General features: G+C 45.1%; 1 protein-coding gene across 45 annotated transcripts in view; it reads right to left on the reverse strand.

The window, feature by feature from the left end:
* Positions 1 to 311: 311 nt before the first annotated feature.
* LOC149357393 (uncharacterized) overlaps positions 312 to 17223 on the reverse strand; it is a 172333-nt gene continuing 155421 nt past the window's right edge. For 12 of the 45 annotated variants that reach the window (XM_089584603.1, XM_089584601.1, XM_089584592.1 and 9 more), the window contains 3 exons: positions 15168 to 15229; positions 14614 to 14662; positions 5630 to 6234 (listed from right to left, as the gene is read on the reverse strand). The gene's annotated coding sequence lies outside the window, so the exon portion shown is untranslated. Of the gene's footprint in view, positions 332 to 5604; positions 6235 to 6359; positions 6513 to 11096; positions 11169 to 11807; positions 11922 to 14613; positions 14663 to 15167; positions 15230 to 17223 lie in introns of those variants that run through there. The other 33 variants (XM_089584631.1, XM_089584636.1, XM_089584618.1 and 30 more) reach the window with 17 other exon arrangements.

Raw genomic sequence — 17223 nt, forward strand, 5'->3', positions numbered from 1 at the left:
TGAGATGCCTACATGGAGCCAATGCTTTGTAATAAAATTATATCATTCCTGCATTGACGTGTGTTTTCTGTCATTCCAACTGATTACACTATTGTTCAATCCTGTTTTGTAAGCTGCTGCACTTATGCATGCATACTGTATGTGCCAATGCATGCTTTCGCTATTGACCCAACAGTTGTTTGCTGGTGTTTCCTGTGCAGTTTCATGATGAAATAAATTGAATGGGCATTTCTGGTGCTTCTCTGGAAATGAGCTTGCGACCTCACCTGGCGTACTTCCTGTGTTGTCGACAGGAAGATGACCAACAAGACACCCACGCGACGACAGCACTCTAGATGGAAACATGGAGAAAGAAATATATATATGGAATACGAAAAGATGGAAGTTCTCAAATATAAATTCATACAAATGATTTTCAACCATGCTACACACGTACTGCATACGCACTTGAAATTACGAATATTAGTTCACCCCACACCAAAGTTCTGTCATTAAAAAATGCAGTGAAAATGGAGGGCCACATCCAGCTGCAATCCATTTCGATATGTCAAAAGATTATCATATTATGCACGAAAGTAGTGCTTACCTTGAATATTCATTAAAGGATGCTGTAACAGGGCATTTATGCAGCCAAAAAAACTTTTACTCACGTATATTGAGCTCCGGACACACCTACCCAAAATTAAGTACACCATTAAATGTTTTCGGGTTACACTAGACAGATAATTTGACTCCAAGCCACACGGTGATAACTTAAGCCCTGAGCTGGCACTAGCAGGCTATGGTCTCAAAGCTAAAGGCATTTTTATCTTCCTGTATTAAAATCATTTGCTTCTCTCTCTTTCATTCTCATATCGCATACCAATGCAAACCATGGCTTTGCACATTTAAAACCTATTTGGACCCAACTGTTCGACTGGAAAAATTACCATTGTGAATAATGCCCTCTTCAGGTCTACTGCATTCGAGCAGTGATTTATTTTTCAGGGTGAAAATATTTCTCTTCACGTAATCCTCTTAACTGATTGTCTCCATTTCAAACGATAAGGCAATATGTAATTTATCACTTATTATGGTTAGGCATGCTTGTGATTTTAATATGACACGAAAAAAATGTTAATTTACCAGTTAACGGAAAAACATGTGGTGAATCACTGTTTCAGTACCATGGTTCAAAATAAGAAAAACCTTGCCGATAGAATTCTGCTTTCAACATGGTGTTCTCCACAAAGAGGTTCCATCTTTCAAAGGTCATTTAAATAAGTTGAGGTGCCTACATGGAGCCACTTCTGTGCATAAATAGGACCTACCATATAGACATGCACCATTCTAGTTGAGTAGCTTTGGAGCTCTCTGTAGATGAATCTGGGAAAGAATAAAAACCTGGTACCCTTTCTTTTTATAATAATGGGTCCAATGCATCAAGAAATGAGATTTTGAAATGTTTAATGTGAAACACGACAAACCTATTTACTTCAATATTTTACCAGAAAAACAAAGTCAACCTTCTTTATGCTAGCCAATTCCTCTGCTATGTCACATCTCCACTTTTATGCTTGCCAGTTTGCTTCTGGAGCCTCTTTCATCTGCTCTGCACCTCCCTAAGTGCCTTCGGCGACTGTCCTTGTCACGCAACCATGTCATGATGTAACGCCACGGTTGTATGCCAAATGCTTTAGCAAGCTGCCGGAAATATCACAGGGCAGAAACTGGGGCCATGCTGTCATCACCGAATGCGTGAACTGCATCTAAAATGATAACTAGGAGATGTGCATTCAAAAACGTCCATTCTTTCCTGTGCACAGTCGGACTAGTTGGGTAAACCACTCAGTGGACTTTTGCCTTCGCTTCTGGGGTCTTTCGAGCACAGGGTGTGACATGGATCCTTATTGCTAGCTAACATATCGACATACGTGGCCCAATCTGCAGCATGCATCTTTTCCAAGTCTCTTCAACAAAAAAGAAAAAAACATTGAAATAACTACCTAGATCTCATGAAATCACGCACGTCACCTTAAGTAAGGAAAGCGCAAAGCAAAACATGGCCACATTCAATCAAACATACAATGTACCTTATTTGCTTTGTCTGACAGGTGTTAAAAAATCAGCAGAGGTAAACGGAATTCCCAGTTTTGCTTCGGAATCGTCTTTAACCGCAGAATTGCGAGCGGGTGTGAACTCCGGAGAATTTGGGTGCCCTTCCTCGCCAGTTCAAAAACCAGGCTGTTCAGAGAGAAATTAATAGAACATTTGGAATGGGCTGCTGGGAAAGAGTGCAGGAACAGGGACAAGAGAAAAGAAGACGACAGGACGGCCAGCGCCTGTCCCGTCGTCTTCTTTTCTCTTGTCCCTGTTCCTGCGCTGTTTCCCAGCAGTGTGTACCAACTCGCTCAACTCACCGTTTTACTGAAATTTGGAATGAGCCTAGGTGGCAGATGACGTTTTAGCTGCAAATTGTACGACAAATTAGCGTTCCACTCAAATGTCAGTTATTCGCTCTTTAAGACTCTTTACAACTGCACAGAAATAGATGCTACAGGAAAACTCAGGATGCACTACATCACCCATACCCGCCCATGTGCAACGACATGAACATTGCATGAAGAAACAAAATGACCCCGCCCTGCGAGTGCTGCACGATGGTATTGTTCCAGCGCCTAATGCACATCTTTATTTAAAGCAGCAGGTTACCTCGCGTACCTGTTATACTAACCCAAGTGTTTTCGAGCTCTCTAATTACACGAAACACTGCAGGAACCAAAAAATCAGAAAAAAAATCCCATCTAATTTTTCAGTGTGCAAAAATGGATAGGGAAGCCAAACATAGTCTATCATGAACTTTTTTCCGTGTTCTGTGAAATAAAGTGAGACAAGCAAGCATATTGAGAACAGAATATAAAAATTTTTTCCCATTCCGACGCGACATAAAAAAAAAACAGAACAATGAAAGGCATTGAGGTAATAATATAGAAAAATTCTTATAGTAGTTAGTTTTTGTTTGCTTGGTTCTAAAATCTCTGCACCGATTTGACATACGAACTGCAAAAGAATGCTGCTTTGCATCCGAAGCTGGACTGAAACTGCACCGCGTGAACACACACCTTACACTCAGAAATCCTGGCTCGACACCCAGTGCGTTAACTCCCTTGTTTCTTTCTATGCATCCAAGACAACTTCTATCGACTCACTCTGAAAGGCCTTGTGCACCCTGGGTGTACCCACGTGCCTGACCTTCGTCTGGATGCGATGCAGGTATTCTACACGAGCTCTGCAAAAATTAGCACACACAACGAAGAATCCTCTTGAAGCAGCTCATATATCTCATGGCTGGAGATCTACCCTGCAACACACACACATCGAAAGTATCTAATAATGAAGCCAAAGTAGGGTGTGAATTTAGGACCGAATTCCTTATGCTTGCAGACTGGGTAATTCAGTGTATGTGAGACCTATTATGTAAGAATTTTATAAATATAATTACACCCTCTCATCGCCAAAACCACCATTTGACACTTTCACTACACATACATCAGGATGATGTAAGAAGCATTTCTGATCTTCCTTCTCTGACCGATGTCCGAAGTCTATGTCATCCCCGCTAGGAGCTCCCTGTGTAAGCAGCACGTCTTCCGCTCTACCACGTCCCGGCAGGTTACTCTTCCTGGTCCTGACACTGTGCTGACTTAAAGCTCTATTAACACAGAAACAATGAAGATAGAATGCAGAGAGAAGTACGAATAGTTGACTGAAAGTAGTTTTATGCCAAAGCAAGTCATAGAGAGCCCGGTACGAATTCTCTTGAAGGAGAAGAAACCTGTAAGCGAATTAGTGATGCTGCTGTTTGTGATAGTATTTTGTGCAGACTATGTACAGATAATAAAGTGGAATGACTTTCGCCAAAATCTGGAATAGTGCCTCTTTTAATTAAAAAGAAGCCGTGCTTTCCATGCTGACAAAGACTCCGCATGTGGCAACCGTGCACAGTCCAGTCTTCTACCTGTGCCCCTGTCTTTCTTAGATTTGTTCAATTTGGGCACAGGCCCAATGGACACTTTGATGCATTGGAAGCACGAACACTTTACGCAGCGTCAGCCATTGCAATGAAGGCCGGTTGCCTCAGGCTCAAGCCGGTGGGCAAATGGCAGCGGCGTCGTTATTGAGAATAGTCGAGAAACGGACCAGTGCCATCCTGAACTCGCAGTAACATTCTACAGCTTGGAAATCACAGCTTTCAAAATATTACAACAAACTGCAAAAAAGTTACAAGAATACGAGTAGGCAGAATCAGTGTTTTGAACATTGAGCTTTAAAGTTAAGGTAATCCAGGTACGTATTTGCAAATGACTTCAAAGTGACTGCCAAAGGCCAACCTAAAAGCATTTCACACAAGTTCGTAGAAATATACAAAAAAGTTTTGCATGATCTGATACTATTAACACCGTGAATCTAATTTAACGGAGTTCTAGAACACATTCAGAGGAGAGCACAACACGCTTAATCCCTGCAGTGTGTTGCCATAAAAACCTGAGCCAAATAATGCACTTCTGAATGCTGCAGAGAACCCACAATCACGTGCGACAACCAAATTTCACATGCTAAGCGCTCCAAATTTTCCACAAGTGCAAACAATGCCTAACAACAGAATCCTTACCTTTATACATTGGCAGGGGCAATGCTTGAACACTGTCGTGTGGAACTGTGCACCTTTAAAGAGAAAATAGGTGTCACTGCCAGAGCCTTTCATAAATCTTTCTTTAAACAGGCCAAGATGACAAAATTTCCAGTTTCAGAACAAGGTCTACTTTGCTTCTGCCAAACGCTCTCCTTAAAAGCTAGGAACCACAACTTAACACATTTCAAGCTAAAAACTAAATACGCAACTTTACACATCGCCTGGCACGGTCAGGCCAGAGCCAGGCCTCTCACAAACCAGGAAAAGTTAAAAGAGCCACATCTTTGCAGGCTACTAGGAGAGCCTACAGATAGGCATCAGTAATTTATAGATCACAGGTCTCCATTTCTACACTTCACAGTATGCAACACCATGCAATTTCTTGACTACCTAAGTGCTCACGCACTAACATTTTCCCTAGCTTTTCAATGAAGACTGTGATTGGCCCTTCGTTGGGCTCGAAAGTTGGCGAGCCGGCAGAAGAGCGGCAACCTTCCAGCGTGCAAAAAGTGACAAGAGGAGAGGGAAAAGCGTGAAGACACTGAAAATAACAATTTCACTAAAGATAACTCAACTTCTATGTAGCGCATTATAATTTGCTAGGTGGTGAAACTGCATTCACTGCTTAACAAGAGGGTCTTAGAAATAAATTTTTATTAATGAAGTCACAACTATGAAATCTTCAGAGAACATGCATTTTTGCGTGTTGATTCCAAATATGTAATTTAATTTAATAGACAACAAGTCCTTGTGCACTTACGCAATATGTTAGGTAACTTTTGCAGAGAGTTTGAAAGAAATTCTGCTGTAAGGAACTCGTTAGACTACATGCCACTGGTTTCTCTTGACATAAAGCTATGCAAAAGGGTAAAATTATCATCCTGCCTCTTATAGAAGGTGAGTAATAGGATTTTGAAATCATCAGTTTCTTCCAGCTTGTGAAGTGGCAAATTCAAAACCCTGTAACTCAACTTCTATGATAGGCAGGATAATAATTTTGCCCTTATTGCATAGTTTGATGTCAAGACAGACCAATGGCGTGCGTCCTAGCAAGTTTCCTGCTGCAAAATTTATTGAAAGCTGTCGGCAAAAAGTTGCATAACATATTATATAAGCTCCCCCCTCAAGTGAGCTGAGGGATCAGAAAAAAAAAAAAACTCATGCTGAATTATCAGTCTTTTTTAAAACTTCAAATTTACTGTTCTATTATAGTGAATTACATGGCGCATTGAACTCGAAGGCATTTTTCTATTGCCTTCTTTTTTTTTCTTTCATTTCAGAAGCTGAATACGCTTTCAGCCCCTGGCCCACCTACTGCATCAGGTTTCTCAATTAGTCCCATTTGATCCTTTGGCCTTCGTTTGCGAAAATTAACTACAAGCGGAAATTTAAATTCCTTCCACCCCACTGGGGCAGAGCACAACTAACCTGACGTTTATGTCGATGGAGCCCTCGGGGGTGCTGGACGACTGTGAATTCTGGATGGAGTGCAGGCTCACAAACCCGTCCGTCTTGAGACGTGACAGCTGCCGGAGGGTGCGGCCACCATTCATGTGGGCAGCCTGCATAAGGACCACAAGACACCCGCGTGTGGCCACTGCCCAGTTTGCATGCAATCATTCCGTTACGTGGCAAGTATGAGGGCTAGCTTCTTGTACGAAATGCATGCCTAGAGGTTTTCACGCACCTCATGCCGTTCACCACTTCACAGGTGTAGCTTTCGAGGTCCTGCTGACACTCAAGCGTCTTATCGTCACTGTGTTATTGCCCTGCCCGCAACTTTGAGACTGGCAAGGAAGGCTCTTCCTCCCGGAATCAGGAAGCAGCTGGTTTGTATCAGCTGCATTGTTAGCACAGATTTCTGCAAGGCACCGTACCACCTAGCCCATAGCACTGCTTGAGCCACAGCTGGCCTGCGCGTCCCGATTCTATGCTCTGCTGCTCTCAATGATGCACCGTAATGCCTCAACTCATATGCATCGTATGGTGTACTATGACATCTCACTGTGTTGCTCCTTCTCTCCTGCGCACACTCCGCTTTTCCCCTCAAACCACCGCGGTGGGTCAGTGGTTACGGTTGTCATCTGCCGACCTGAAAGATGCAGGTTCGATTCCAGCCATGGTGGTTACATTTCGATGCAGGCGAAATGCTAGAGGCCCATGTACTGTGCGACGTCAGTGCACTTCAAAGAGCCTCAGGTGGTCGAAACTATCTGAAGCCCTCCATTACTGCGTCCCTCATAGCCTGAGTCACTTTGGGGTGTCAAATTCCATTAACCCTTTGAAGGTTTTTGCCGTATATGTACGGCGGCGGTCTTCTGTCCCGCAAGGTCTTTGCCGTACGGGTACGGTTTCGATCTTCCGTTTGAAATTTTGCGCCAAAAGAACAATGCGTGCTCACTGGGGGGTGCTGCCACCTCTTTGGACTTACAACAAGTGTTTGAATTTTGTGCTGCCTTCTTACGGAGATAAGCAGAACTTATGTCTAGCTTTAGCGCAGCGGCACAGACTGCGGCAACAGCCCTTTTGTAGTTTTGGTTTCGCCGCGTGATCGCAACGGAGTCGCGCGAAATTTGAGTTTTCTTTTTGGCAGCACTATCTTGCAGTGGCTGCCGAAGTTGATCTCTATCTTTATTGGCGCTGCTCTTAGCTTGCTTACCACCGTTGCTCGCGAGGTATTCTCGCCCTCTGTGGCAACGCGCCTATGCGGTTTCGATTCCGCCGCGGGATCGCAACGGAGTCGTGCGAAACGTGTTTTCTCTTTGTGGGCACTGTTTTGCAGAGGCGGCGAAAGTTGATTTCTATCTTTATTGGTGCTGCTCTTAGCTTGCTTATCACCGTTGCTATTCTATTCTATTGAACATTTTAAGTTCTTGCTGGACAATATTCGTGGAGCGGTGTGACTTAACATCTCAGGCATACCGCAACTTTATTAGATCCCCCTTAAGAAGCCTTTTATAGCCGTAACAGAGCCCACTTGATCTAGACATTTTTAAGTCTAGCTTTTCTGCAAACAACACAGCCTATGCAGATAGATCGCACAAACAGCCTCCCGAGCCTTCTGACCTCTCCCTCACAATCTGTTCGTACCAAAGTTACTACTCCCACTAAGGTGTCCGGTTTCTGAAGTCAAGAACGGTACGTGACTGCCTCGCACCACTGACATCAGCAGTTATTGCCAAGGTGGCAGCCAGTGAATGAACGTCGTGCGGTATGAACGGCTTTCAGACTTAGTCCTTCGTGGGCGGACGCTTTGTACCGCAGCACTTTGCGGGCCGTGTAAAATTGCGCAGATAACCAAAAGAGCGGGTGCATACTCTGCGATATTAGCCGGAAGCACGAGGCGACACTACTACTGCACGACTGTGACTATACGTGAAAACGCCAGCTTGCCCAGCTATTATATTTCAGCGAGGTAAACCCCTGTCACTATATATTTCATCTCAGGGCAAAAAGCCAGCCGCCGAACCCCTCGACAAACTTATATGCGAAGATATTGTGCGTATGTCGGACGTGTAATCACCATCTTAATGGTCAGCTGTACACGAAATGTAACGAATACGTGACACTTGATTAGCAGATACCCTCGGTCTTTCCTGTGAAGACCATTCGCACAGGCAATGTAGATGGCAACATACTAATTCGGATCTGATAAAAAGGAAGCCTTCCAGATTGTGCCAGTGGCATTCCGAGCCTTTCCAAAGTGTGGTTCACGGCTTAAGCATAGGACTACTGCCAGAATCGTGGATATACTCTGTAGCCAAAATACTGTGTTCGTCGCCAAGAGTGTAGCTCCACACCCTGTGAGAACTGACTTTTTCAGAGAAGCATGCCACTTATAACTAAAAAATACCTCTTTGAGGTAGTAAAATGGCTTCTGCAATATAGTACTAACAATTTTGGCGGATGCCAGAAAACAGATGAATGCTGGTAACTAGTAAGCTGGTCAACTTAATTTGAATAGTTAATTTTTTAACGATTAGAGAAAGGCACTTGATTGCAAATGAAGATTTTGTAGCTGGCCATCAGCAATAGGCAAATCAGTTTTTAGAATTTCGAAAGCGTGATCACTGTGGGCACTGTGATTCAAAAAATTTCAGAAACTTCATGCGAGATTCGAAAATTGCCTTCTGGCAAAGCACACATAGCGACATCTGCTTTTGTACATCACTCCAAGAGGGCAAGACCATAACCACTGAGCCACTGCGACGGCCAGGTTTGAACCATTACGACACCAAGCAGTACAAGCGCTTGGTGTCGTAATGGTTCAAACCTGCCACGGTACAAGCGCTTGGCAGGTTTGAACCATTACGAAACCAAGCGCTTGTACCGTCCTCTCTTTTGTCAGGACAGCAGCGTGGGCATGTTGGTTACTCATTGGTGATGGAACAGCAAAAAACACCGGGGGCAACATACATGTGCTGACTTACAACTCATTTTAATTTCGAAGAAACAGGGCTTCTTTTAACTTCTTCACACCCTGAAAACACATGGGTCACAACTATATTGTTAACGATATCATTTCTGATGGATGAGCTTCCTGCTCAAGGGTCTCAGAGTTTAAGACCTGCGACTTGAGTTCAGTAGAGGGCATGCCTGCGGGGCCTATGAGCACGTGATTTTTGAATATGTGAAATTCTCGAAAATCTGCTGAGCCACAATGCAGATAGAAATTGTGTGATCAAAAATTTAGATACTATAATATTGATGTTACGACTCACCAGCTACAAATAACTAGTTTTCTCTCTTCTGAAGTACCCCAAACTGCTATCACTATACCACAGAAGTTGTCTTTATACATCAGAAAGCATACTGTCAAAAATTAGTGGCGGGCTTCCCTGAAACACCCAGTATATACATTGAGTCTGGCTGTCATCACTTCCCTATAGCACAAACATATTTAATCTTCGCCGTAGGTCAGCGGTAGATAGGGTGACTTTTTTATATATGGCTGCGATGTTGATGAATCAGCCACAAGCAGTGACTCTCATGGATGTGGAATGAGAAGAAGCGCAGCAGGCACTTGGTACCCCAACTCCGATGGCCACAGAACCCCAGGCCATGACCTTCGCCGCTGCAGTACGCACTCTTGAGCCCCCAATGACACCCTATATGTCCTCTCCACCATGAACCACTTGTTCCAAAACGCTGTCTGCCTGTTTCTGCCTGACCAGCCTACAGGCAACGCTCAAACGCCACGAAATGCCACGCCTAGAACTCTTCCGACAACTGTCCGCTACGCTTCCAATGCGCTGAGGCCGCATATTCTTCGTCACTGCACCTATAGAAGAATCGGCCTGCACAGCAACTTAATTGATGCCCCGTGACCAAAACGCAGCCAATGGCCCCAGACCTGCGCAGAGAGGATTACGGGTCATTGAGCTGCCTGTCCCGCTCACCATCACTGTCCACACCACGTTTCGCATTGCTGGGCCGCAGCTACGCAGCGGCTGTTCGCGGAAGGTGCTAAAGTTCCGCAGAGGAAACCAAAGAATGCAACTTTTGGAGCTGAGGTTGCTCACCAGCGAAACAACGAAGATCCTCCACAGAACATGAAGATGTTGGATCTGCCACGCCGACGCCGCACACAAACACGAGAATGATGAAGGCGCGATTGGGCTTTAGAATGACCACATCAACCAGAAAAGCCCTGACGACGCGAGCTACCCACCATCCACATACCGACAAAGCCGTGACCCGACGCACACAGGAGGCCATCGTATTACGTGAACAGGGTGATGCAATGCGCGAGTGGCCATCAAGGGACACACCTTTCCTGTGACCTTCGTAGTACTACAACATGGTCTCGCGATGTGATACTGGGAACAGATTTCCTTAATGAGCATCAGGTGATCATCAACCAGCGTTCCAAGCTCATCACACATTCAAGAAACGAAGCTTTCCCTTCGATGACAAGCACAAAGAAGCATGTTGGCCTGAATGTCTGGGTGAACAAGGGAGCATCCCAAGCCGGTCAAGCGTCATGGTCACCGTAGGTGCCACAGATGCCAAGAACATGAAAGCTCTCAATGAGGGGAACACAGAATTGGTTCTAGAGCGCGGAATCGGCTTCACAAGAGGCATAGTACACATCCGCAATGGCCAAACTGAAGTGATGCAGACGAACTTCAGCGAAGAATTCCGGCATGTTAACAAAGGAACAAGGATTCCTTTCATCGACGAACTCTCCGACATTCTCGACGCCTTCACCCTTTCCCGTCCAGACGATTTACCTAAGGAAGATCACAAGCACGTCTTAGACATAAACCAAGTCCTGCCCCAGAACAAGCAATACCAGGTCCGCTGTCTGCTTTGAAGCTACAGTGAGTGCTTCTCGTCATTGCCGAAGGCTCGACAAATGCACTTTGCCAAGCATCGTATTGTAACAGACCAGCACGCCAGACCTCTCCTCCAGAGCCCCTACCGTGTGTTGCCCCGATATGCTTTGCGACGACGTCATTCAGCCATGAAAGAGCCCCGGGCGGCACCGGTTGTTCTAGTGAGGAAGAAAGGCAGTGCACTTTGACTCTGCGGTGATTACCGACACCTGAGCAACATAACAAAGGACGTCTACCCACTTCATCGCATTGACGCCACACTGGACTGGCTGTGCATGTGCTACATGTGTATGCATGTGCTGCGTAAAAATTGTGAACTCATAAAATCAATATTAAAAATGCTATTTATGGATTGAGTAACTCACTGATTGATTGATTGAATGACTGAACCTTGTACACGGGAAATTCTCTTTCCAGCACATAGGATAGCTCTTGCTCACGAGTCCCATTAGTGAAGCATGCCACGACCACTCGAAGATGTCCGCCCAATAGTGGTTTCCAGCTTCAGCAGGCATAGCAATACTTAATTGCAAATCTGCGCGTCAGCGTCTAGCATCTAAGCTCGGACAAGGCATCAGTATCGAACTGGCTGCAAATTTTATCGGAATCTAGACAGGCGTGTCGCAACATTCTAATGTGGAATAGCAGCCTAACATTCACACGACCTCGGTAATATACAACGCGGATGACAATCACGGCGCTCTCGTTACTCCTTTTCCATGAGCGTCCTTAACAGCTCTCGGCAACTGACGTTGAATGCAGCGGTGCCATCACTGTGCACCTTGCCTTGGGCTCACCCTCATAAACATTCTTTCTTTTTCCTGCAGGCCTCATTTCTGGCACTCCCGCTGTGAACGACGCTGTTGCTTCGGCTTCACTCTGAACCGCCGATATCCAAAGTGCCGAAGCGCCTGCCAGAGTCCATGCACAGCGAAAGAGGAAGCAAACAATGACACCAAAGAAAAACGGCGCGGCCGCAGGCGTCGACACAGAAGCGCCGCTTCAAGTACGCCCACCCAAGCCCTGCTGCAGATGCGCAGTGTTTGCACTTGCCTCTTCGTGGCCCATCAGGCTCGCGAACGACCCTGAGGACGCCTCGCCCCGTGGAGAGGTACACGCGTGACCCCATCACTACCGAAGGTGGGGGAGGAGTCGCTCGCGTGATAATGTAGTTCGTGCCCAATTAACTCCGCTTAAGAACGGAATTCCTCTCACCCGGACTTCCTCACGGGAATAATTAATTATTTCATAGACGTTATTTATGACCAAGCCTACTTATACAGCATCTACAGGTTTAGATCGTGACAGACGCCTTGGGCTTCAGTGTAGGTTAGCTCCTAAGGTATTCAGTGACAGAACTGAACAGAAAGCAAAGTAGCGGAAGCATCAACCGCATTTCTCTGTCTGAAAGTGACAGGAAGAACTTACAGTATGCTGAAGCTTATCGGACGCCATCCAACTTTGGAATACGCGTGCTGTTTTTAAGTGCATGGATGCTCAGAAATAATTAAGTTATGGCACACTGGAGAGGCTCTGTAGATTATCATTAATGATAATTATGGCTCACCTACATGATGTGAAGGGTGCCAGTTTGCGGTAAAGCTCATGGCTTCAGTAGCGCAAGCCTTAGACAGTAGTGATAAGAACATCATGTTAGCGTGCCGCCTATCGGCGTGCTCAATGCACTACAAAATGGCGGTCACCAAAGTCTGAGTTCATGCCGCAATAAGGACAATCATTTCATCCATCTCAACGATTGAAAAATGAAAATGCCTGTATTTCTTAGTGAGCAGGGATTCGTTACAGCTGAGTCATATAATGTTTCGCATTTATACTTAAATTACGAGTAATGGGCGTCTAACAAGATTAAGTGATGTGATTAACGCTGCATATGTGATCGTCCTCACTTTGTGTAAACAAGCGTCCTCTTATTTTGTTGCGTTCTGTTTTCTTTTGGGGCTTCTCTTATTTGGGCTTCATGCGTAAGAATGAAGGTAGCGTTCAGCTCTGAAAGCAGCGAAGCGCACATCTCTGCAGAGCGCGCATTCCGCATTCAGGCTGTAGGTTTCGAGCACTGTGGTTTCAGGTTGCAACTTCATCAGCGATCCAGCTGCCATTCTAAACGTTCAAGCAGAACAGTGTGCACAACTACATGTTTTTTTTTCGTGCGCTTTTGGAACCAGCGGACTGTGCGACATAGAGCGAAGTGCGCATTGATGAGGAAATATGTGCTAACACGCGCGCGGCAGTTATTGAAATGTCGTGATAATAAACATTGCCAAGTCTGCCCGGACTGACGTGCTTAGCATGGAAGTTGATGACTGGATGGCTGTCGCAAGTTTGGCCCATCGCGGCGTAGATGGAATGTCTTGTGTTGTAATCTTGTTTGCGCCATAGTGGTACTGCCGCTCGTTATGCAACACTTCCCGTTTTTTTGTCTCCTAAATGGGAGTTATGTGTGCTGTGGCTACAAAGCTTGTATCACATTAGCGCAAGCAGCTCTTGTTTGAGAAAAATTCGCCATAACAAGGAGTCAGGGGAGATGATACAACAATGTTGCTGTTCTTCATTGATGTTTCCGTTTGTTTGCTGATCCGGCGACACGCTGCGACAGGCGGACAGGACAACGTTTTCTTCCACTATGTCCGTTTATCTTCAGCTATATTGCAAAGTGGTCAGCAGGTACTCCCAGTAAAATCTACAACTTCGAACTCTTAAGCAGACCGAGTCCACACCAAGCGGGATCCTCGTCAGCCTCCGACTATTAAAGAGTCTAGCACCCAAACTACAAGTTTCAGAGCCAGGCCAGAACCCGCAACCAAGTGAAATATCTGCCTCCAGCTCTCAAAGAGCCCGGAGCCTGCAACAAGCCGGATATCCGTCAGCCTCTGAGTCATGACCGTATAGGACCATTTCGTAAGGTTTAAAGCGGGTCGCTTCATACACTTTCCTTAGGCGAACAATCATTTGGCACAAATCTTAACACCCTGCCCGTTCAAACTTTCAGGCTCTCGAGCTGGGCTTGCAATGTCGTCGCCTGCAGCACTATCAGCGTTCATGCGGGCTAAACTACCAGTCTCCAAGGATGTGGATTGAAAACGTGGTCTTCTTCATCTTCCATTTCTGCGCGTGAAAGCGCCATCAGAAGACCATGCAGCAAGCCACACGAAATGACGGGAGATTAGAAGCAGTGAAATTCAGCTATAAGGCCCACTGATATCGCTATGTAATTAAGCAACCTAAAATATTCCTTGCCCTGAGTCTATGTCAGTGCACGTCAAAGAACCCCAGGTGGGAGAAATTTCTGAGCCCTTCACTGCGGCATCCCTCATAGCCTGAATCGCTTTGGGACATTAAACCATCATAAACTATTTTTGAAAATTTGATAGCCTTCCCTGAAACACCTGGTATATATCTAGGGAGCACTAGCCTTTATGCACTTCGGCTAAGGAGTACTGAAGAGCACTAATAAAGTCCATGAGCTGTAGCTGCCCATTTTAATCCAATAGAAATGCCTTCTGGAGGCATCTGCATTGCAGTCCTTTAAATAAACATCATCCGCATGCTTCTGAAAAAAAAATAATTGATTTGATGGATACTCACCCCTCAAGTTCAGGAAAAGTAAGCCGAGAAATTTTCAATTTCAGGGGAACTGAAAAGAAATAAACCCAGAAGTGCACGTTTATACGCAGCTTTCAATGTATCTCGCCATCTGAGGATTTGCAGAAAAGCCTTAAAAGTGTTTAGAATACAAGAAATCTAGAAAAAGAATCTACCCTACAATGAACTCAAGTAAGTCTACTCGGCTACTGACTTCATCAAGAGTGAAACAGTAAAGAGCCATTACGTCCTCGAGAAGGGCCGCATTTGAAATTGTGAAGTAGCAAATTCAAATTACACTGAGAGGCCAGCTGAAAGTAACTTCTATGCATACTCAAGCCGAAAAAAGCAATTTCTTTGAGACTGGAGAGTTAAAAAGACATTGCTGAATAAGTCAGGCACGGATATCCTCCCAAAGTTTTAACAAATGAAGGGCATAGCCTCTCCTTGACATTTTTGGCTGTTTTCATCGTTAGAACTGGCAGTGAACTTAAATAATAGCGGTGCAACTTCCCATGTCTTCCTCTTCACATCTAAGATCACTCGTAGACACTCACACCAGTGGGCGCTGTGCCTCTTCGGCCCCCCCTGTACGCGATGCAAGTGTTTCAGACGACATCTGCAAAAAATTTAGAACACAAGACCCTTAAATTTGTGGCATTGGGTATGTGAAACACGCTTTCGTCTCATCTTATTTTAAATTTTCAAACTGGAAAAACCTTCGTTTGCAAGCCCAGATCTCAATAATTCTTTTCGCACTTGTCTCTGGAACACGTGATGATATCTAATGATATTAATCGGTACCCAGGAACGCATCGCAGCGCACCTTTAAAGAGTCGCCGAAGGAAATGCTAAGTCAGGCTACACTGATACGTGGTAGGCTTCTCTGAAAGTTAGGAGAGTTTCAAATTGGGCTAGTTGGTGGTTGTTATTCTCGTGCATTGTTGCGCTTACGAAGGAACTTGGACACAATCAGGGACGACACAGAACAGATGTGCGCAAACTATCAACTGCAAGTTTATTTCTGAGTGCATGTATATATAGGCATTGTCAAGACAAAAACAAAAACAAAAACAAATCCGTGATCACATCGTCATGGCAAGATATCTTTTAACGTCCTGTCCAGCAGTAAAAAACATGCATTATCTTTCTGACTTAGCTGTTTGTTATTATTTTTCCAAAAATTCTTTTTCCTGATTTGAGAGCTCGATAGAAGGCACGCTTACACATGGCCCTTCTTTTCCTGATTGTATGCAGTATGCTTCCCAAAGTTCCCTGATTAGCTTCTCTCTTGAACCGAGCAGTATTGCTGTCTGCTTAAAGTGAGGTGTGCAATTTTTGCATCTGGCGCAATGCGCTGCCAGATTTCCCGGTGAGTTGACAAGACTGCAGTTGCGCCTATGTTCTCTGAGCCTCTCATTGAGGCACCTACTGGTCTGGCCAACGTACGTTTGCCCGCATGATAGCGGTATCTTATACACAACACCTTCGCGGCATTCCACGAACTTTGTCTCATGTTTGACGCCACATGACACCTCTTTCTCGGCATTGTCTTCGTCGTTTACTTTCGCGCACATTGCTTTCAATTTTTTGGGTGCTGAAAATACAACTTTTACGTAGTGTCTTTGTGCAACCTTTTTCAGGTTGTGGGAAAGTGCATGGACGTATGGGATAACCACAGGCCTCTTCTTTTCTTTGGCATTGCCTTGGTCCTTTGTTCGGACTGTTCTTCTTAGCACTTTCTCTGCCACGGAAACGAGCAAAGGTGTCGGATAGCCTGCTTTTCTCAGGCGTGTTGCCTGCAGATGGAAGCTTTCTTGCATCTTGTGGCTGCATGATTTCTTTATGGCCTGCTCAAAACATGACATGGCCATATTTCGTTTGATCAGCTTGGAATGGGCAGAGTCATACGGTAGTAGGCCTTTCTCATTGCGCGTTTTGATCTGCCAGCATATATGTGGTTCAAGAGTGAGAGCTAGATCAAGGAACTGTGTCCAAGTTCCTTCGTAAGTGCAACAATGCACGAGAATTCTCTGAAAGTATAATTTTCAACGAAAGCAGTGCCTTTCGCAGAGGTGCAATCGTTCCATGGGGTAAATTTTGTCCAAAAATTTTTGAGCACCGAAAATGCCAACAAGTTGCAAGTCAGACCCTTGTCACACGGGTGCGCTTAACCACAGTTTTCGATACCTGTGGTTACTACTATCCACACAGCAATCAAACTGCGGTTATCGCGAACCGTGCTTGGCAACCTTGGTTTAGGTCATTAACCGAGAAGGTGGCGGCATCTATAGACAGAAAGTGCACGTAGGTGTCAGAGCGAGAAGTGCACGAGGTGGCCCGCTTCAAGAACATACTTTCCTTTGCACAAAATTATGTTTCAAGAGCAACAAATCAAAATAGGCAGTGTGTATAGTACCATGCGATGACACTTTTATGCAGAGTTCGATCTCGTCCGAAGGTGCAGTAACAGTGCATTGCAGCAATGTCCCACGGCACTCAAGCTAATCATTTTACCACATTTAAACTGAAAAATCTGTGGTCCTGCTGCAACGTTGAAGCAGCTGACACATTCGCAATGCTCGCTGCAAGCGCCACCATCAATGGCGCTCT

Source organism: Amblyomma mixtum, chromosome 3, assembly GCF_055824585.1.
Source record: "Amblyomma mixtum isolate Tamu chromosome 3, ASM5582458v1, whole genome shotgun sequence".
Classification (NCBI taxonomy): domain Eukaryota; kingdom Metazoa; phylum Arthropoda; class Arachnida; order Ixodida; family Ixodidae; genus Amblyomma; species Amblyomma mixtum.